This window comes from Camellia sinensis, chromosome 15 (assembly GCF_055761805.1).
Source record: "Camellia sinensis isolate YWXY chromosome 15, ASM5576180v1, whole genome shotgun sequence".
Lineage (NCBI taxonomy): Eukaryota > Viridiplantae > Streptophyta > Magnoliopsida > Ericales > Theaceae > Camellia > Camellia sinensis.
Genome location: NC_138975.1, coordinates 77,633,132 through 77,655,485, shown reverse-complemented (window position 1 = coordinate 77,655,485; position 22,354 = coordinate 77,633,132). Strand labels below are relative to the sequence as shown.

Sequence of the window (22,354 nt, the reverse complement as noted above, 5' to 3'; positions counted from 1 at the left end):
CCGGTTCTTAATAAAACTGAACCAAATCGTACGATTCAATCTGATTTGGTCCGAATTACCGATTTAAACGGATTTTTAAACGGTCCTAAAAACTCCAAGTCTTATCTCTCTCTCGCGCGCGTGCGCACACACACTATTCTCTAGGGAAATTCTATTTCCACATACTAAATTATCTCTGTGTACATCTTTTCTCAATCCACACATTTAGTAATTTGATTTTTATTTCTTTATCTCAGTCCACACACTTCACATTTTAAATATACCCTCACCTTCTCTGTGCACATCCTCTCATTCCATCATTTCTCACTCAAAAAATCTTAATTTTCATGAATATCAACTTTAGCCATAAACAGGAACACGAACTTGAGCAAAGCATCAATGAAAGAACATGACCCATTCTCAGAAACTTTCTTGACCTTTGGATCATTGTTGGGTTTGATCAAGTAGTTCTTCTTTGCACTAAGCCACTTCTTTGTCTTAGCTGTAGTAGTTTGTTTCTTGGTACTAAAGGTGTAACTTCTGAGATATCTCTGTTTCTAAGCATAGCTCTCATGGAGATTTTTGAGTGGCCTTGCATAGCCAAAAAGAGAAGAAGAAGATGGTGATGATGATGATGATGAGCCTTCCTCTTGCTTGTTCTTGCTCAACAGTCTCAAGAATTCTTTATCTGCTTGTGCCCATTGATAAAACTTCATGTGTCTTTTCTCCACTGGCAATGGAGATTGGACATCTAATATACACCCTTCAATGCAACTTTTGTAAACACAATTCCATAAATTGCTTTCAGTAGGTATATGATCATGTTTTGATACATGGGGCTATATGTCTTCTATTCAACTTTTGGAAGATTAATTGTTCAAATTTTATTTTCAGAATGAAGTCCATCGATTGAAGAAGTTATACAATCTGGTGTTGTTCCCCGCTTTGTATGGTTGAGGTTTGGGCATGGAAGGCGATGGCTAGCGGTGAAGTAGTTGGTGAGATGGTGGTGGGTGAGATGTGTATGGAGAAATTGTGAGATGTGTAGGTGAGATGGCGGTGGGTGAGATGGTAATTTTGTTAAAAGATAAAATTATAATTTTGAAAAAATTCATTAAGTGTGTGGAGTAAGGAAACTTTGGTGTGTGGAAATAGAGACCTTGTTTGGTTTGTTTTTCAGAAAAATTTTTGGAAAAAATTCTCCACAAACAAATTTTCAAGAGTAATCGAATCAAACAAAATTTTTCAAAAAAAATCTCAAAATTTTATTTGGTTACCTACTTTCCAAAATCATTCTCTCTCATATACATCAAATCAATCATTTTTTTAAAAACTCTCTCTCCCAAAACAATTTTCTAAAATCATTTATAAAAAAATAACAAACCAAACAAAATTTCGTACTATTTATCTCAAAAATTACTCTAAAAGACAAACCAAACGCACCCAAAATTTCCCTATTCTCTAATGTCCATTCCGTAACCAAATCTGTAAACAATCCAAATTCCACATTTTACATTTATAAAATTATTACATCCAAACGAACAATAACAATGGCGGATCTACAATCTCCGGGGCCGCCTCGCCCCACCGCCGACCTCTTCGGAGACCCAGTCGACTCCCACCCGGTATGGTTCAAGCAATCCTCCTTCCTCCAACCCAACTTCGACTCCGAGTCCTACATCGCCGATCTCAGGACCTTCGTCCCCTTCGAAACCCTCCGATCCGAGCTCCATTCACATCTCTCCTCTCTCAAACACGAGCTCGTCGACCTCATCAACCGCGACTACGGCGATTTCGTCAACCTCAGTACCAAGCTCGTCGACGTTGACGCCGCCGTCGTCCGAATGCGCGCCCCCCTCTCCGAGATTCGCGAGAAGATCCTCGTCTTCTGCTCCGCCGTCGAGGCCTCGCTCCTCGCTCTGCAGACTGGTTTGCGGCAGCGAGCTGAGGCCTCCGCCGCCAGGGAGGTCTTGGAGTTGTTGCTTGATACGTTTCATGTTGTGTCTAAGGTATGTATGTATGTATGTATTCATTTCACATTACTTTCCGTTTGGTTCTTGAGAAAATGTAGTGATAAAACTATATATATATATATATATATATATATTTGAAGAAAATGGATTTTCTTGTCTCTGTTGAAAATATGTGAGCCTAATACACAATTGACTTAAACTTGCATTTAGGTTGAAGTTTTGTATATTAGATTCTGAAATGAATAATAGAATTCAAGTCCTGTTTTGTTTGCAGAGCCAAAGTAGGAAAATTACCAAATTAGAATTGGGGGAGGGGGGTTCTTAGGATTTGATAGTTATGTTATGTCCTCAAAAATCGGAAAACAGAATTCAAGTTTGTTCAGCTTGCGAATTTGTGGCACCGTAGTAGAATCATTTTTACCAATGGCACGTCGTGTGCCTAAGTGCGAAAAGACAGTGCAAGCTTTGTGATGCCGAAACCTAAATGTTAAGTCAGCAACACTAACATTTGTTTGAGTTGAAGGTGTTATTTTCAGGGGTACTAATTGCGAAGGTAATTTCTGTTAGGAATTGAATGATACACCTAACTTGGATCGTTGAGACACAAAATACAAATAAGAACTTGAACAAGTAATGGAAAATCAAGCGCACACATAGGTTACAATGATTTATGTGGTATTTTATCATGCCCGACACATGACGAGTCCTTCGGGCATCACATCATCGCCATTACACCCCCATGTTGCAAACTTCCAAGCTGTGATGCACGGACGTAGACACGACACGGACACGCAATTTTTCAAAAAATGAGTGATACGACACGCTGGGGACACGTTTAATATATATAATTTTATTTATTTATTATATGTCTAAAATAAAAAGAAAATTATTAATTCTTATACAATTACAATAATAATAAAATTAATAAACACATTTTTTAAATTTTTTAATAAAAAATAAGTTTTTAAAATAAAAATAATTTATTCTATGAATTTTAGGTTTAACAAAAAATAAGGATAAAAAAAAAAAGAAAAAGAAAAAAAAAAGAGAGGGAGAGAGAAACGGGAATCAAGAAAAAGAGAAACAATAGAGGAGAGAGAGTGAAATAAAAAACGCTGTGAGAGAGAGAGTCGGAAAAGGCAGAGACGAAAGGGAGGAGAGGAGGAAGAAAATGAAGAGAAAAAGAAGAACAGAGAAGATGGAGACAGAGACGAAGAGAAGCAGGAGAAGAAGAAGAGAGAAGATGAAGAATCATACCTCAGCTTCTTCGATTGATCTGAACAGGTTAGGCTCCTTGTTGTCCCTCGATCTCTCTCTCTTTCTCTGTCTCTGTCTCCTCTCCTCCCTCGATCTCTTTCTCTCTTTCTTTGTCTCCTCTCCAACAGTTAGGGCTTCTTTGATCCACTCACGCGTGTCCGAAAAGTGTCCCGAAGTGTCCATGGTGTGTCCGACTGGGAAATTTCAAAAAAAAAAAGGGGACACATTAGAGAGAGTGTTGGACACGTGTCTACTGCACGTCCATCGCGGGTTCGTGTCCGTGTCCGACACGTGTCCGACACTCGTACGTAGGGCCTGGGGACGTGTCGGTGCTTTATAGCTTCCAAGGCACCATGATCAATTGGGATTACATGCCTAGCCTAAGCGGGGGCATGTACACCGCCAAGTATGGAGCGCTTCAAGATAAATGAGTTAGGCCCTCGAACTTACCTACGCTCTCTTTTGGGCCCTTGGCTCACCCATGTTCACATGGCAGTTTGGCTCACTTATGTTCACATGGCAGTTTGGCTCACCTATGTGCACGTTTGGGTCCTTGCCCTACATATGCTTACTTGGCGGCCTAAGGCTAGGCTCTTGGACCACCTTAATGTGCACTCATTCTACTTCAGCACTTGATTGCCTAGGCTAGTAGTAGGGCCTAGGCACCCCCGCTTGGGATTATTGGAGGATTGTGGATTGGACGCTAAGACTATGGAATCATCAAGTTTTTCCTTGGTTGTCTTCCTCTCAAGACAACTCTACCTTGACCAGGTTTGGAGGGAGGCGATGTTGACCTTACACCCATGCCTCTGCCTGCATGATATGTTGCCCAAAAATATCATACCTGCTAGCTACAGATGGCAGGAGGGATGGTATCAGCTCTTTGTCGAGTTGAGGAGAGCTCACCACCTATCCAACATGTTGCTTGGGCTCCAATACTATGGAGTTTATCTAACATATCGCATATGCAGCAGCTCACATCATCACACAACACCACATCTATCACAACACATAAACCCTAAGTGTTCAAGGTCTCTTATTGCCACCCTCTCTAACTTTGAACTTGCCTGGGTCTTCTACTCTTCATCTCCGGTGATCTCGAGCCATTGAAATTGATGTAGGACAGCGCTGTTCGGGGCAGTTTTGGGGCTGTGAAAACACTGAAATTTCGGAAAGAAAGAAAGAAAGTAAGAAAGAAAGAAGAAGAAGGAGAAGAAGAAGATGGATCTAGGAATCATTCCTAGAATCCTATAGGCATCACACTTAAAGTTAGGGTTGGATCACACAAACCCAAAAGAGGCTTCAAAGCTCTAAAAATTCTATAAAATATCAACTCTATTGAATTAGAAGTGTTACATGACTTTATATAAACTTAGAGACTTCCTTTTCCAACTAAAACTCCAAAATAGGAAACTACTAATATTTTGACTTCCAGAACCTATCTAAAACCAAATAAGAAGTATAAATAAAAACTAATTAAATAACTTGACCCACAAGACAACCCATGGACGACCCACAAACCCATGTCAACAAATATTAAAATTACCAAAATACCGTTGACCTAAAAATCCTAGAAACTATAAAATAGGACTATAATAATACTAGAAATATAATTATATATGAATTCTATCAGCTTTTCTTCGAAATCATGCCAATGTCTAAATATTACCACTTCTTTGAATTTAACCTTCCTTGAACTTCTTGTATTCTCCATCAGAAATGCTCTCCATCTTCCCACAAGTCCATAACTGACAACCTCTAACCTCTCTTACCCACACGTGGTTCATCCTAAAACTAGGGTTATGTCCACAGCTACTATAGTTTTACTATGATCAGAAAATTACAAGATACAAAGATATCATAGTTGTCTCCCCCTCAACTATAAAAATACACAAAAATTAAGGAAACGAGAAACGAGTGCAGAAATACCGAAATACCCTTGCTTCAAAATTTGTATCGATCGAGTGGTCAATGATTAGTACACTATTCCAACAATTTCTAATATTCAAAATTCAAGGTTTTAATTTTTTTAATTTATTTTTATTTTTTCAACCTACGGTTTCATATCAATAAGAAGATCCTTCTCTCTCGCTAATTTTTTTTTCGTGGTAAAATTAAATTCATTACACAAAGGGGAATACATCCCCTGGACCCTGTACATACAAACACCCCCCCCCCCCCCCCCCCCCCCCCCCCAAAAAAAAAAAAAAAAAAAAAAAAAAAAAAAAAATTGCATTTGCAAGCTTTATGCTTCAAATTTTAGTTATTCTAGGAATCCATTAGTTTATTTACATTGTATTGTGGTGACTTTATATATCTATTTTAAAATGCAGGTTGAGAAACTGATAAAGGAGCTGCCTAGTGTGCCTGCTGATTGGTCTAATGGCGATGTAAATTTTGCAGAGAAGGATCTGGATCACTTAAGCAACGGATTCTCCGTACAACACACTGGAAATGAAACAAATATTAGGGAGACTCAAAGCATGCTTTTTGGATAGAATTGCCAGCGAAATGAATCGGTTTAAGTTCTACATCACTCACGCACAGGTCTATCTTGCTCTTGCACTCATGCCTACCCCATTAGCTTTCTCACATTTGTGTTATAATAGTTGCAGCAGCAATCTTATCCCATTTATTACATTTGTTCAATCTTTTATGTGGCAATAATGTTATTAAACTATCTTTGTTGACGATATAGTTCTCTATATGTATTTAATACCTTCTGTTTCTGTGACTCATGAGTCATCCATCTGTAAGTCTTTACTCTTTATGACTGTTTCATCTTGGAACTGAAACTTATACTGAATCAAGAATATTTCAAAGTCCACTATCTGGTGTTGTTCAGGAGCCTTACCAGGTTGATGTGAGCAGAATTTTTGATTTAATGAGATATTGAATAGGCTATGCTTGTTTGTGTTGTGGCCATTGTTCTCTTCATCTCTCTTCTCCTTTGTTCATCTCTTTTTTCCCCTACAGTGTGCTACATCAATGAGTCATTTTTTCGTCCATGATGGTCTAAGAAGTTGAGACATTAGCTTTATCAGGGATGGAAGTAGTCATTCTGCAGAAAAGAATGTGGATCTAGCAAGCAAGGAGAGAAATTATATGTGATGTAGTTCACACGCAATCCATTGTATGCACTTCTGACATCCCTTGTGGGAATTGAAATAGGAAAGGATGCAAATGGCTGAAACAATGTTTTCTTAAAAAGTATGAGAACCATATTAACCAACTTTCAGAGAAGATCCTAGAATTTGCATCACTGTGAGCAGGGCCAGCTCTGAGGTAAGGCGGGCAAAGCCGCTGCCTTGGGCCCCCAAATTCTGTCTAAAAAATAAGACCCCGAAATAATTCCAATCTTAAGTTTTGTTTAATTATTTTGGTCTTAAGTTATGTTTGGGTTATTAAAATAAAGTTGAATAGAGTAATCATTCTATCATAATGTCTATTTTCACGTTTGGTTTACTAAAAAGATTATAAACGAAATCATCGTTCACCATCGTGAGGAAATAGTAATAGTTTTATAAAGAGACTAAGGAACGGCTATTTCATTCAATCCAATTTCATTTTAGTGAACCAAACACTACATTATAGTATTAGTAGTTTAGAAATGAAGGTTTAGACAAACAATTGGATTGGTGAATTATTTAAAAATAATGGATGGTTGTTTGCCAAATGTATGAATTATTTATAGAATATTGTTTGACTATATGAATTACAATTGCTTCAGAAATAAATTTTTTAAAGTTGAAGTTAATCAAATTTTACAACTTAATTTACTACGTCAGGAAAAAGTGTGAATAAATTATAGTGTTAACAATTGAAAATGTTCGAAATTTATGTCAATAATTATGTGTAACATATGCAACAAATTTATAGAAGATACAGGTAAAAAATAAAAATAAATTGAAGATTGATACTATTTTATCAATATATATATATATTTTAAAATATGTATGAGAGCCAAGGGCCCATCTTCTAAGTTCGCCTTAGGCCCCCAGAAAGTCAAGGCTGACCCTGTGAGGTTTATAAACTGAAAGTGTTGCACATCTACTTTTTAACATGTACTCCTGCGTGTAAGTTATGCTCCACAGTCTCTTACCTAAAGATCCTATAAATTATTGTCTAATGGTTGAAAGTCAATTGGTAATTAGTACTCTGTTCCATCCAAAGTTTAAACCCTTGGTTACAAACTGAACTAAAACTTAACATTGATGCCAAACTAAGACAATAAAAGTCAATTGCAGACTTATATTTGGGACAATAGAAAACAATCAGTGAACTTAACAACATTAAAGATTGTATGTAAATGTTTCAGAAAGTAAAAATTTAAAGGTTTGCATTTGGTTTGGTTTTGGATTATCATCATCATCGTTATTTTATTTCATCTTTCTTGGTAGGTGCTCTTGGATTGATTGTCAGTCACATGTTAATCCAGTTATTACTTGCCTGAAACCCAGAAGCAGGGTTTTTCCTTGCAAAATAAAATTTCCGAGAGCTATTTGGGGGTCAAAAAAAAAATGTGAAAATTGTTGAATTTCGTATACAAGAGCTAAGAAGTTTCAAGATCAAGGAGTTCATTTGTTTTTGTTTCCTCTAGACTCGACTTTGTTTGTCATCTGCAAAGAAGCATGGACACGGACACGTGACACGACACGGATACGACACGGACACGCAGACACGGCAATTTTTGAAAAATGTAGGACACGACACGTGGGGGACACGGACAAAATATATAATTTTATATATTTATTATATGTCATATATATGAACACGTCATTCTAAGACAATAAATAAATACATTATAACACTAATTTCTATAAATTAACGTTATTTTTCCTTTATCATCTTATTCTAAGTTATTTTGTTCAAACTTATAATTAGTTTCGTGTGTCTAGTCGATGAACACGCATGTCCTTCAAGTGTCCGAAGAGTGTCCAAGTTTTAAATTCTTTATAAAAAATCAAGACACATTTGGATGAGTGTCGGACACGTGTCGGGAGAGTGTCTGATGAGTGTCAGTGTCCGACACGGACACGACATGGATACGCCACCTTTTTAGAAGTGTCCGTGCTTCTTAGGTCATCTGTGTATTTTCAATGATATTGTATTACAATTCCCATCTTAATTTTCTTTCCAGTCATGAAACAGGTTTTCTATTTATGGTGATCTTGGTATTGTATTGTCAACCAAAAACCATTTTTTTGGTGATAGAAGGGCTGGTAGGGATGCAATCGGTTCGGTATGGTCGGTTTTAGGTAAAAAATTACACAGAACCCATAATGTTTGATTTATTATTTTGAACACTGATACATGCCGCTTCTCCCATTAAACCGTACCAAACCGAACTGATTGAAACGGTTCGGTTTGGTGTGGTTTAATCGGTTTAGGATTTTTCAAACTTAAGTCACTTTTAAATATAACCACTAATCTATATAAAAACATTAAATTAGTTATTTGTTTGCCATTTCAAACATATCCAATCCATCCATTTAATGCATACTTTTCAATTCCTAAATTAACAAAAATAAAAACAAAAAAAAGTTTAAAAATACTAAGGTTTTAAGAATAATGAGTTAGAGTTAAGATTATATATAAGAAGAGTTTACAAACTTAGGTTATAAAGATGCTAAGGTTAATTAATTAAGGTTAATAATTTATTATACTTATTAATATCATTATATTATTAGATTATATATATATATTATAAATAAAATATATGTTGAAGCGGCTGGTTTCGGTTTGGATCGGTGCACAATGTGCTTAAACCGATACCAAATCGAAAACCGAAAAAAATCAAATTTAAAAACTGCACAGACTGATTCTTGTTAAAAAACAGACACAATATAGCCGGTTTGGTCTGGTTCAATCGGTTTGGTCAGTTTTTTCGGTTTTTCTTACATCCCTAAGGGCTGGTTTGTTTTCAGCTTGTCTGTCTATTTCACCATGCTGGCAATTTGTACAACTTTGCTTTGGTGGTAATCTACACTCCTCGAAAGCAACTATTTTGTTTTTGGAAACTTGTGTCTCTTTTTGTAGGGGGCAATGGAAACAAATTTGATTTGTTGTATGCCACTAATGCTTAATGGTTGAGATAATACTTTTCCAATCAGACTGGCTAATTGGAGTGAAACATTGCATGTCCAATTTGGGAATGTAGTATGGCTTGAATTGTGGTTCATCAATTCCTTTTTTGGCATAGATAATTATTTATTTTATTCATTTGTGCTTGAGCTGGTTTTGTGCATGCATTGAGTTGACATTGCCTGATGTGAAGAATCAATGACCTGTGAATGGTTGTATTAATAATTTACACATTTTCCTTTTCTATATTATGGCAGTACAGAACTTGCCTTTTATTGAGAACATGGAGAAGAGGATACAAAATGCTAGCCTATTATTGGATGCTAGCTTGGGGCACTGTTTTGTAGATAGACTGGAACACAGGGATGCAAATGTCATATTCAATTGTTTACGGGCATATGCAGCTATTGATAACACCAGGAGTGCTGAAGAAATTTTTCGCTCAACTGTTGTGGCACCATTGATTCAGAAAATTATTCCACACAGTTCATCGGGGGTGGTTGGTGGGGGGGCATCAGGAGATGAACTTGAAGAGGATTATAAGCAAATCAAGCAATATATAGGGAAAGATTGCAAATTTTTACTTGAAATTTCCTCTACAGGTATGCAATAATGCAAACAACATAACATGCACTTCAACTATTGCATTCTATTTGAACCTTCTATTAAAGGTGATACTTTTCTTTCATGCAAACACAAACTAATGACGTTATCATGCTTTTCTTTTGAGTAGTGTCTCTTGATATATGAATCTTTGTTGGTTTAATCACCGATATTTGTTTTGCTCCAAGGCTTACATTTATAACGGATCCTTTATCAGAGAATCATATTTTCTAGGGTAAATTACACATACACTTGTTGAGGTTTTCTTAAAATACGAATTGCCTCCTGTGGTCATGGAAATTACATCCCGTCCCTTCAAGTTTCTAATTGCATAACAAATGACTCATTTTATTAATAAATTGTTAAGTCAATTAATAGTTTTTAATAATGTCAAAATTATATTTAAATTAACAATTTATGTAATTTTATTATTGTATAAGAGAATAGTTAAGAATTTCATTTTTTTTTTGTCAATCCTGTTAAATAAAATTTTTTGATAATGGGGTATTTGTAATTTCTAAGACCATAAGGGACAATTCATATTTTAAGTAAACTTCAGGGGATGTATTTGTAATTTACCCTAGTTTTTATTTGTGTTATTAAAGGCGTGCCTAGGACCAAGGCGCAGTCAGTGCGCTTTGGAACATCTCAAGCCAACCAATGTAAAACAAGCCCCATAAAGGCACATGAAGTGTGCGCTTTAGGCTTAAGCTTAACGTGCAAGACTTGTACATTTTTTTTTTTAAATGTTTGTTTATTACAATTACAAGCATTGATTTCACTTATTATTATTATTTTTTTGTTTACATGCGACTAGAAAGGATTAAACTCCAAAACATACATTACAACCCGACACTTTTCGAGTCCTAAGGTTTCTCTTAAACCAAATTAACAGTTGGTGCTTCAGTGAGCTGCCTACGCTTTTAATAAACTGGTTTCTATTTTAATAGCTTCTTGCTTTGTCATCTGGCCATTTTGTGTTGCATCTTGACTGCCCTAGATCTTTTGTAAATAAAGCATGGATGGCTTTATGTTCTTCCAAATTTTCCTTTTGTTCCCTATTTATTTGATGGATTTGATAATTACACCAATGAGCAAAACCCTTTCTCTGTCCATTCATTCTTTTTCTTCTTCATTCATCATTTTCTTTCTTAATCTTCCCTTCATTTGGATGATAGATCCAATCCATATAAAGAAAATTGGATTTCTGCAGCATATTCTGAAATGACAAATGGGATGCTCTTACATTTGCCTTAATGTTAATTTGCTAGTTTTTCCCCCCCATATTTATGAAATTGTTGTACTGTTTGATGTATGCAGAAAATTCAGGTTTACATGTTTTTAGCTTCCTTTCCAATTCAATCCTTATAGAGGTTCTCTCAGCAATCCAAAGGGGAAGACCATGGGCCTTTTCACCTGGAAGACCTACAGAATTTCTGAAAAATTACAAATCAAGCCTAGATTTCTTGGCTCATTTAGAAGGTAGAGTTTTTTTTCTTTTCTTTTGTTTTCTTCTTCTTCTTCTTCTTCTTCTTCTTCTTCATTTTTTTTTTTTTTTTTCTATTTTTTTTTGAGTCTGGATTTAGAAGATAGTTGCAAGACTTACTTCTGTACTGTCTGTATTTACATTTTCGACTGCTAATGATCACCTTGTTTTGTGCTTATATGTTGTTAATTCCTGTTTATAACATCCATTTGTCATGTAAGGCTATTGCCCATCCAGATCTGCTGTTGCCAAATTTCGAGCTGAGGCTGTCTACGTTGAGTTCATGAAGCAGTGGAATGTTGGAGTCTATTTCTCATTGAGGTACTCAACGCTGTTCTTTGATGGTTCTTGTTAATATCAAAACTGTGTAAATTACAATTTAGCGCTGCAATTGTACTCCTCTACTCCCCCCAAAGGAAAGAAGAAAGGAGGAAAGAGGAAAGACATGACTGACTGACTGATATAATTTAAATTTACCTAAGGTTCCAGGAAATAGCTGGGGCTTTAGATTCTGCACTTGCAGGTGCTAGCCTTGTCCCAATTCAAACCTCACACTCAGAGAGAAGAAATTCTCAAGATTTAACATTAAAACCAAGTGTTACTCTTTTGGAATGCTTGAAGTCGTGCTGGAGAGAAGATGTTGTTGTTCTTTCTTTCTCTGACAAGTTCTTTCGCTTGTCTTTACAGCTTCTTTCTCGGTGAGTTTGTATTTGGAACTTTGCAGTTGCATTTTCCATGTGTTGGTCTAATTTGCTGACATGTTGAAATATGTGACTACATTATGCTTATAGGTACTCCAATTGGTTGTCATCTGGATTGGCTGCTCGCAAAGCTGGTAATGAAGGTTCCAATCCTGGTTCTGAATGGGCTATTTCTGCTGTTCCAGATGATTTTGTTTATGTATGTATTGTTTCTAGATTTTACCATAATATACTTTCTTCCGTTGGAATGAGCTTATTCGTGGTCTTCTTCTTTCCTGATTTTTCTCTGTAGACATTTTGCCAATGACAATATTGTTTTGTTGGTTGATATTATTTGTTATTGGCAAATCATTTTAGGACTGAAGACCATTTGATGCAAAAATATTCATGAGATCAATATCTTTTTGGTATTCAAACTGTGAATCATGCAAATGAAAATTCTTCAGCTATAGTAGAAAAAGTTACTTCTATGCTGGCACAAAATTAGAGATATACTTCATGACTTGCACCCTATGTTACATGGACTCGGGTACGAGTGTCAGATGCGGGTGTGTATCCAAGCGTCAGACCTTCATAAATTTAAATCTTAGGATCTTGGGGTATGTATCCAAAATTGGATATGGATACGGGGACACGTCATATGCACATATATATTGCATATTATATAATATTCTCGGATGAGATGATTTAAATTATGTAGAAATATATTAAAAATTAAATATGATTTAGAAAAAAATATGAAATTTCTATATCTAATTCATGTGGGAGCCTAAAAATATTGCTTTACTAACGAATGCAAGTTTCTTTTTCTTCATGTATTGTCACAAATTAAAGGATCTGAGTGTCCAAATTGGGTACGAGCGTCGGACACATATCCCACACCCTTATCCATGTCATATCCGGTGGACACGGGTATTGTGGGGGAAATAGAAGAGTCCATGTAACACAGCTTGCACCTAATCTATTCTAACAAATAAAGTAACATGATAAGGTCTTGGAAAATACTAGACTATCTAGTAACCTTGGTAGACAGTCAAAGGATGTATCTTCCAGTTCCAGAGAAAGCATGTGGCAGAAGTGACTGTTCATTTGTTTTCAGGATATGATTGTGATAAGCATATGTCAAAGCTGAACCTAGCAAATTATCTTATTGCTTCAGCCTGATGATGTGATGATGTGGCCTACAAATGGAAATATACGAGGGGCCGTGATGCATATGATTATATGTTCTTTATATGGTTGTTACAATCCCAAACTGTTACGATCGGTTTTAGAAAAATAATTTTTGATTGTGTAGAAAATCCCTTGGAGGTAGGTGTTACATGGTATTGGGTGGAACTTAATCCCAAAAGCTAGCTATTGAGGTGAGGGTGCCCTCACGCTTATATGCTTAACATTACTTTAGTACTTAGGCAATGTGGGACTTCGCCTCACAGTAGGATCACACAATTTTGGTGGCTGGATATTATGGATCTTGCAATTCCAATTTGGGCCCTGTTCTTACCTTATCCATTTTTTAGGCCTTGTCTTGTTTACTTTGTTGGCTTTTTGTTATTTTTGTTTGTGGCCTAAATACTCATTTTAAACTAGGTCCAAACAAAATAAAAATTAAGTGAAGTTAAATCAAATAGACTCAAAAACAAATTAGGGCAATTGGCATTCATACGTCACTGCGATCCGGGAAACTAAAGAGCTAAAGGAACATGGATACAATCCAATCATCTCCATCTCCCTCTCTAACCTACTCCTCTCTCTCTCTCTCTCTCATTCCATAATCTTGCATAACCTTTCATTTCATTGCTTTTCCTCTGCCTTTTTTTTGTTTTATCCATTTAATCAAATAGCCTTAGATCTATTTAATTTTTTTTTTAATTCTCTCTTTTCTTTTCTTTTTTTTTTTTTTTTTTTCCCCCCCCCCCCTTCGATTTCTTAGAGTATCATTTTCATGTTTATATTTGCTTTTCTTCTTTTTCTTCACAATTGTACATTAACGACAAACCTCTTGTTTGACGCCTTTTCCGGCTCTTTACCTTTTTCCTTTTCACGAATCAAAATATTTTTTCTTTTTTTTTACAAAATTCGTTTTTTCTTTGTTGTTCTTTGTTTAATTTATTGCTACTTCCAAATGCAATTACCTCAGATTTTTTTTTACTGTGTATAAAGGTCTATTTTTCTTTTATTTCTCTCTATTGTCAATCTATTTCTAAATCAAGCTCTGTTTATTTATTTTTCACCTTTTCTTTTGTGCCATTGACCTCCAATGTAAATGTACCCCAAAAAAAAGCATAAAAAATCTATTACAAAGCTCTTCTTCTCCACCTCTAATTTTTTTTTCATGAAATGTAAAACTTTTACATCAAGGTCTGTATTATATAATGTTTATATTTATTTGGTTTATTTTTTTCCATAATATTTTCTGCTTTGTGTGTGTGTGTGTGTGTGTGTGTGTGTGTGTGTGTGTAATTTAGGCTCATTCTGTGTCTACTAAAAAAATTTAATTCATGATGTAATTATTATGAATTTTTCTTTTCTTTTTTCGGTAGGATCTTATGATCCACCATCCAATCACGTAAACTCCGCCAACGATGGACGTACAAAAAGAGCTCTCTCTCTCTCTGAGATGATAGCCTCTTCTGAGTTTGTTAGTTGATCTTTAGCTTTTTAGTCCAATTACACTTTAAATATACTCAGTTGTATCCTTGTAGTGATAGTTTCTTGGTGATCAAACCCTTGATTTCTGTTTGCGAACAAGTAGTAGTCACCTTATATTGCATTCTGTGTTTCAACTAGTCTTTACTCGTTGCCTTAGGTGTTCTTGTTATGGTCAAACCCCTGTTTGCCTTTTGGTAATCAACTGTAATCACCTTATATTATATCACGTCCTGTGCTTCAATATTCCTGTACATGCGGCTGCCTCATAGGCATTGCTTGTTGCTAATTAAACCTGACTGCCATATTGTGAGCTGCAAGGTCGCGGATGCAAATTAATGGCATTTTGGTGTTACCTTTATATTTCCCAGTTTTGTGCTAGTGTTAGTATGGATCCATCTACTCCTCTCGGCAACAATACTATTGTTAATTTTATTCACACAAATAAAAGCTTGCCTTAGGTTGAGCCACACAATTATGATTAATTGGGTTATAATTGGCATAAATCCTTGTCTCGACTTTCATTTCCATTGACTTTTATGTCCAGATTTTATGCAATTATTTTATTTTATTTTTTACTGTCTCCTGGATTATGGTGTTCTATAAGAGCTCTTATTTTTGCATACTTTGACAAGCCCCATTTTATTTGCTGCCTTATTTAAAAGTCTTACGCATCTTTGTGACGAGAAATGTTGGCAGCCTAATTGATGCCATATTCGGTAGATAATTATGCTTAGCTGCATGTTAATGGATTTCATGTGTTGCAGATAATTCATGATTTAAATTGTCTAGTAGCAGAGATTTGCAGTGATTTCTTGCGACATGTAATTGGGCTTCTAAGTTCATGCTCCACTGAAGTACTTGAGCTTGTAGAGCAAAGCATTTTACAGGGTGCAAAATCTCTAAAGGATCTTATTGTGATGAATTCAATAATAGAAGCAGTAGTTAAGAAGTCTGTTGAGGTAAGCTACATACTTTGTAGAAGGTTCTGTTTTAATTATTATGCAATGAAAAATATATGGAGGCATGCTATGAAGATCTGATTCTTTTTGTTAAATGTGGGAATGCTGTGAAGACCTGGCAATTCTACTTGGGTTCTTCCAAAGTTGTCATTGATCATCCATGTTTCTGCACCCTAATTTGTCTTTAATATATTTTGTTCAAAAATATTTTAGGCCTTGAAACAGTTGAAGGGAATAACTGCGACTTACAGGATGACTAATAAGCCTCTTCCTGTTAGGCATTCACCATACGTGTCAGGTGTACTACATCCTTTAAAGGTAAGTAGTCTGCGTTGTATATTTTATATCACTTTTTTCTCAGTTTTGAATGTAAGATTTATTTGTGTGGATGCCTCTGGTTCAATGGCAAATGATGTTACCATTTATTTTTCTACAAATGCATGGATCCTTCCATCGGAAAGCATCATTTTGCTTCCCGTCAGCTGCACTGTTGTAATTTAAATGATGCAACCTTGATATCAGACTTCTGTAATGTTTTATTATAAAGTGATTTACTTGGTTATAGAAGCATGGCACTTTAATTTGGATACAATTACTGTGGTGTCATGCCCTTATACAATGGTCCCATTTGGTATCACCCATAAGCTAGCTTTTTAGATCATTAGCTTAAAAGAATTAAAATAAGTAATAAATCTGTTTAGTACAACTTTTGATAATCTGTTAAAAAGTTGAACCTGTATGGATAAGTAAGCTATCACATAGCTTTTTGGTTGTGTAAAAATATCCAGAATGCCTTCAAAAGTTATAATCAGGGCCATTAGTTTAAAAAAACAAGGAGTTGTAGCTTAAAAAAGCTCACTTTTTTGGCCAAATAAGTTATTTTTTAAAATTGCAACCAAACACCAGTAGTTTATGTTTTTTAGAAAATAAGCTGAATAAGTTGAAGTGTAAGTGTTACCAAACGGGGCTAATAGCTATTGGAGTCATGGTCTAGAGGGTAGGATTTTATGATACTGATACTGGATAATGGCCAGCACCTTTTGGTTTTGTGAAGTAAAAGCTGTTTATTACTATGTTAAGTGGACAAGTGCCTAGAGTTTGGAGTGCGCTGCTTGACTTGGATAATAGTTCCAAGGCATAAATATATAATGTCTCACATATTTGTTTATTTTGATTCATCGTGCTAAGAAACACATGATACACAGCTGTGATGGAGGGTACAAAATATGGGCGAACTAGTTGATGGTTTAGACAACTTTCAAGAGAAATAATTACTGTATTAATTCCTTCATTTTATTCATAATGGATCTTGCTGTCAAATTTAAATCAAACTTTTCTTTTTCAAAATTGATACTCTCTCTGACAATTACAGATTTGTGAGATTTGTGGACAATGTCAATTACTTATATTACAGTTGACCCCATTAATATGAGAAAATGACACTGGCCTCCTCTTTTAAATTCACTCAACACTTTACCCCTTGCTGTTAAGCATATGGATGGAAAATGATGAAATCATTATTTTTAACAATAAAATACCCAATTTACCCTTGATTATCCATGTGGGTACAATTCGATACCCATTTTTAAGTTGTCTAAACCGTCACCTTAAAAATAGGATATCATTATATTCTCTCATTTTTCTCTCACCACTACCACACAACACCACTACTTTTGCCTCCATCACTGCCACAGCACCACACCCAACCATTCAACAGCTCCACCACCTCGATAGCTATCTCCATGGCACCACCAGTGCCAAACCCACTGTCACACCCTGAAATTATAGACAAAGATTGGACATTTAAGCATACAAGAAATAAGAACATAAATTGAAATGGAAGAAAGAAGGATAAGTCGATAATTACACGATGGAAGTCTAAGAGTTTCGCGCTCCGAATTCATACATTATCACACCCACAATAAAAGGATACGAAAAGGTACACATGCCACCATATTCATGTTCCTACATAACATGAATATGGAACATGTATCCTACATCAACTACACCATCAAAAGAAGTCAACTGCCCTATGGCTTTACACAAAATAAGAGGGTATTCCCTCCATCAATTAAGTGTTCGAAAGTATATACTAAATTAATTACATCAAAAGGGCCTGAGCCGATTGCACAAAAATCACAAAAACAAGGGTTACACTAGCTCAACGACTCTTCAAGTCATGAACGAGATAGTGGCATGCCATCTGAATCTGAAAAGTTTGTCTACAAAGGGTGAACCAAAGTCTAGTAGAGATTTTTATACTAGAGCAATATGCATAAATATTGAACATGATCATGATGCAAGTCATACATATAATAGTTTCAATGAGAGTTTAGCACACACAACATAATTGAACATACACAACATTCTCGAAATTCAACACAACCAATTATCTTCATTGAATTAAACCATCAACATATACATAATGAATCCTAGGCTAGTCTCTGCCAGTGGTACTCAACTAGTAACCACCAAAACTCCCCCATTTAACCGGTTGCTAGCCAGAGGCACGTAGTACCTATTCTCGCGCGGGTTTTTAGTCTTTCACATGGACACTCTCGCCACCTTAATTCTCAAATTCATACTACCCGGATTCATTATTCAAACCAAAGATAATTCCCCAATTCAATATCATCAATAGATAAATAACAAGATGAATTTCTCCATAAATCCCAAGAATAACTCGTTGCACAAACATTCAACTTAATTTTTTTTTTTTAACATTCAATAGCAGTCTCACAATTTAAAGACAAGGCATCCAAATCAAAGTTATATGATTTTCTTAACTAAAGAAAATCTTCAATACCAACATTTTTACAATCATTTCAATATTTAGAGAATAATAAGATCAAATCTAACCCCATACTTACAAACAATTAAGAGTTCTAAGTTTTTTACCTTTTGAAACCAATATGAGAAAGACGTAGGGTTTTTTTTCCTAGAAAATTTGGGGCTTTTCTTTCCCCCTTGCCAACTTCATTATTACTTTACCACTCAAATATTTATTGAAGAATTGTAGAGATAGGACACAATTTTGTTTTCAAGAAAACCCTCCCTCATGCATATGAGAAAAACCTTTGACATTTTAACACAAATTCTTACCACACATCAACAAATAAACATATATTGAACCAAAACTAGAAACCTACCTCTATCTTGAGAAGAGAAGAAAGCCCTAGAGCGCTAGGTTGCCCAAAATCAAGATTTCTTTGGTAGCTAGGAAGCCCTTGATTTGTTCTTCAATTTGCCTCAAGAACTATGCTCAAAATCTTGCCCTAACTAGATGAAATCTAACCTTGGATAGAAGTTTTGGGGGAGTGTAGAAAGGAAGAGAAGATTTGGTGCAGAGAGGCGAGTTAAAAGAAATGAGAGAGAAAGGAGTTTTGGGGTCAAATTTGATGAAAATGGGTCAATTTTCAAAGTTGAAAACACATTTTGCCGCATGTGCGGGACCCAAAGCCACACATGCGGAATGTGCCTGCCGCACATGTGGGGCCCAAGGTCGCACCTGTGGAAATTCTCCCAGAATTCTCCACCTTCATTGCATGGATCTGCACGTGCGGGAATACCCACTGCATGTGCAGTGGCACCTGTTAGATTCAGAAAATTGTGGAGGTTTCTATGCCTCAAGTTTGTGTCCCGGGATTCAACCATCAACAATCAAAATCCATTTAAGAGTAAAACGTCCCCAATTTCTACAACAGTAATAACAATAACAAGACATAGTTTAATGCATCAATGATCTTGAACTGTGTCGATGAACCCGTGTTTGTGTGTTAAACTAGAATCTAATACTCGTGGTATTACAACTACCACCGTCCCTCTCTTTCTTCTCCACCTCTATCATATCTCACCCACCCACCGACATGGCCACCATCACATACAAACCTGCCACTACCGGATCAACACCTTCGCCATCGATGCTCATACTCTTGTTGCGATTAACGTCTAGTCTTGTATCCATTGATGTTGTGAAAGTGCAAACCAATGCAGATCATTAAAGTCACCAAATTGCTAGAATTTTGGGGATTTTGTTTAGGTTTCAAATGATGGTCAGTGTCATTTCTTTGAAACACATTGAAAATTAAGGATCTATGGGGGTGCCTATGTATAGTAGTCACGGTCATAGTGGTAGCAGAAAGCTGATTGGTGAAAGAGATTGTGATTTTAAAATCGAGGATCTATGAGTTTGCGATTTTAATGGAGAGAAAGAGAGACAGAGTGATGTCTGAGAGATTGAAGAGGGAGAGTGAGAAAGGAGTTGGCAGTGGGGTTCGTATGGCCAAGGACATTTTTGCCATTTCATGTTACCCGTTAATAGAGAACGTTTAAGACCCATTTGGTGAGCTGAGTCTCGTTTCTTCATACTGAGGTTAACTGTAATTTGGACAATTTTCAGTAGAGGTCAGTGTAGTTTGCCCCAATTTTTTTTAGGATAAGTAATCCGTGGTTGCCGAAAAAATCTGATTGAAGTTAAGTTGAAGTTGTTTTCCAAACTACGCATGTCTGGTTTTTAACAAACAAACTCTTCAAAAAGGGTTCCCATTGCAGACGTGACACCCTTCTTTGAACAATTGATTTCCTTTCATTAACATATGAAAAGTTCTGTAGTAATTTTTTTTTATAGCCCTCGCAGTGTGTGCACCCTTATTCACATGCTCATGATCTTCCTTTTAATTAATTTTTTGCATGTTCAGCCCCTGTTTGGAAACTTTTTGCTATAGAAAAGAAATTTTTATTCCGTTTCCGGATATCTTAACCCTCTATATAGTGTGCACTTGTGTGGCCATATTTATCAACTTGATTACTTTGAGATATTGAAACATGTGTTGAAACACTCCCTGTTTCCAGGCGTTTTTGGACGGAGAGCGAGCTAACACGTATTTGATGAGGGATATTAGGGATGAACTCTTACATGGTGCTGCTTTTGAGATAACTGGTCATTATCATGAATCAGTTGCGGATCTTGTTAGTTTGGTTAGTATGAAGATCACAATATCTACTCTTCTGAGATTTCTACTTTTTTTTGTCAGCAATCTTTTATCTTAGACAGTCTTGATTTAAAAGCTTTCAAACATGTTGACCAGGCAAAGAAGACGGACTCTTCACTTCAGAGAATTCGTCAGGGTGCACAAAGGCGAGGTGGAGCAAGCTCTGATGTCTCTGAAAATAATGTGTCCAATACTGATAAGATCTGTATGCAATTATTTCTTGATATTCAGGTTAGCCTCATCCTCGTACAAATCTTAGTGTGTGGCTGTGTGTGGATGCACATTCCTGTTCGTGTTTGTGTTCAAGTCTTGGAGTCATCAATGGGTGGTTGATTGGAAGATTTTTCACAGTTGTGATTTTATTTTCTGCTTTTTTTTTTAAAATTTTTTTTTTTATTTTATTTTCAAGACTGTTGTGATTATATTTTGGCTATTCGTTTTATTGAACAGGAATATGGGCGCAACCTCTCTGCGCTTGGGGTTGAAGCGGCAAAAATTCCTGCATACCGTTCCTTGTGGCAGTGTGTTGCCCCAACAGACAGTCAAAATACAATTAGTTTCTAGTTTTTGGCTTTCAGCATACCACCACCAAGGATGCATTTGGCTGCTGTTTACCTTGCGCAATGGGGGAAAGAAGGCATTTTGGCAGCGGCCAGCAAGTGGGCATAGTAACATAGAAATACCATTTTTTATTTTTTTCGCTCAATTTTTATTCTATTGTAGGTGTTTTTTTGTTGTGTAACAGTTTTTTTATTTTTTTATTTTATTTTTATTTTCAGTAGTTGCATGTTGAGATACGTGCTTTTCCAGTAGCTCATCTTACAGGGTGAAATACAGAGTTCTGTATATTTTAGATAATTCTTAGTTGGTTGCGAATAATAATAAAAATGAGAATAGTTAAGCATTCTTTCAACAAACCTTCATGGATAGAATATTATTCAGGTTTTGATTGATTTTTTTAAAATTAAAATTTTTATTTTTTAATATTTTAAGTAAATTTTTTACTTTTTATTTTGAACGATAAATTTTTTACTTTCTAAATGTACATAATCTAAATATATTTAAAAAGTAAAATATTTGTAAAAAAATATTTAAAAATTCAATATATGCAAAAAAAAAAATATGAAAATGTATTGAATTTTAAAATATTTTTTCATAGATGTTATATTTTTAAGTGTAGTTAGGTTAGGTGTATTTAAAAAATTAATTTTTTCTTAAAATATTAAATTTTTTTTATTAAAAATAAAAAATAAAAAATAAAAAATTCAATTTTTTTGAAACCAAATGATTACTTTGCAGCAGAGCCGTTAATGAGATATTGCTTTCATCTATTCTCACTAAAATTATTTTATATTATTATTATTGTTATTACTATGCAATTTTTGTACAAATTATTACGGCTGAGCAGAAAAATTAAAAAAAAAATATAAAACGTGTTTGATCTAAATTAAATTGCACGGTTATTACGGCTGAGCAGAAAAATTAAAAAAAAAATATAAAACGTGTTTGATCTAAATTAAATTGCACGGTTTGGTTTGGTTTGGTTTTTTCAATTCATAGTTTGGTTTCGGCCTTTTAAATAGGCTAACCAGATTTTACGGTTTGGTTCGTGATTTTATAGTTATGAATTTAATTGAAATCGAATTGGACTGTTTAAATTATATATATA

The 22,354-nt window shown here is 35.4% G+C and overlaps 1 pseudogene across 1 annotated transcript; it reads left to right on the top strand.

The window, feature by feature from the left end:
* Positions 1 to 1,369: 1,369 nt before the first annotated feature.
* Positions 1,370 to 21,602, top strand: LOC145813747 (conserved oligomeric Golgi complex subunit 2-like; annotated as a pseudogene). The gene is made up of 12 exons (XR_014356989.1): positions 1,370 to 1,988; positions 5,543 to 5,756; positions 9,556 to 9,895; positions 11,217 to 11,378; positions 11,604 to 11,703; positions 11,865 to 12,080; positions 12,174 to 12,282; positions 15,500 to 15,694; positions 15,908 to 16,012; positions 20,546 to 20,671; positions 20,782 to 20,916; positions 21,136 to 21,602. The product of XR_014356989.1 is annotated as a conserved oligomeric Golgi complex subunit 2-like (transcript).
* The last annotated feature ends 752 nt before the right edge of the window (positions 21,603 to 22,354 follow it).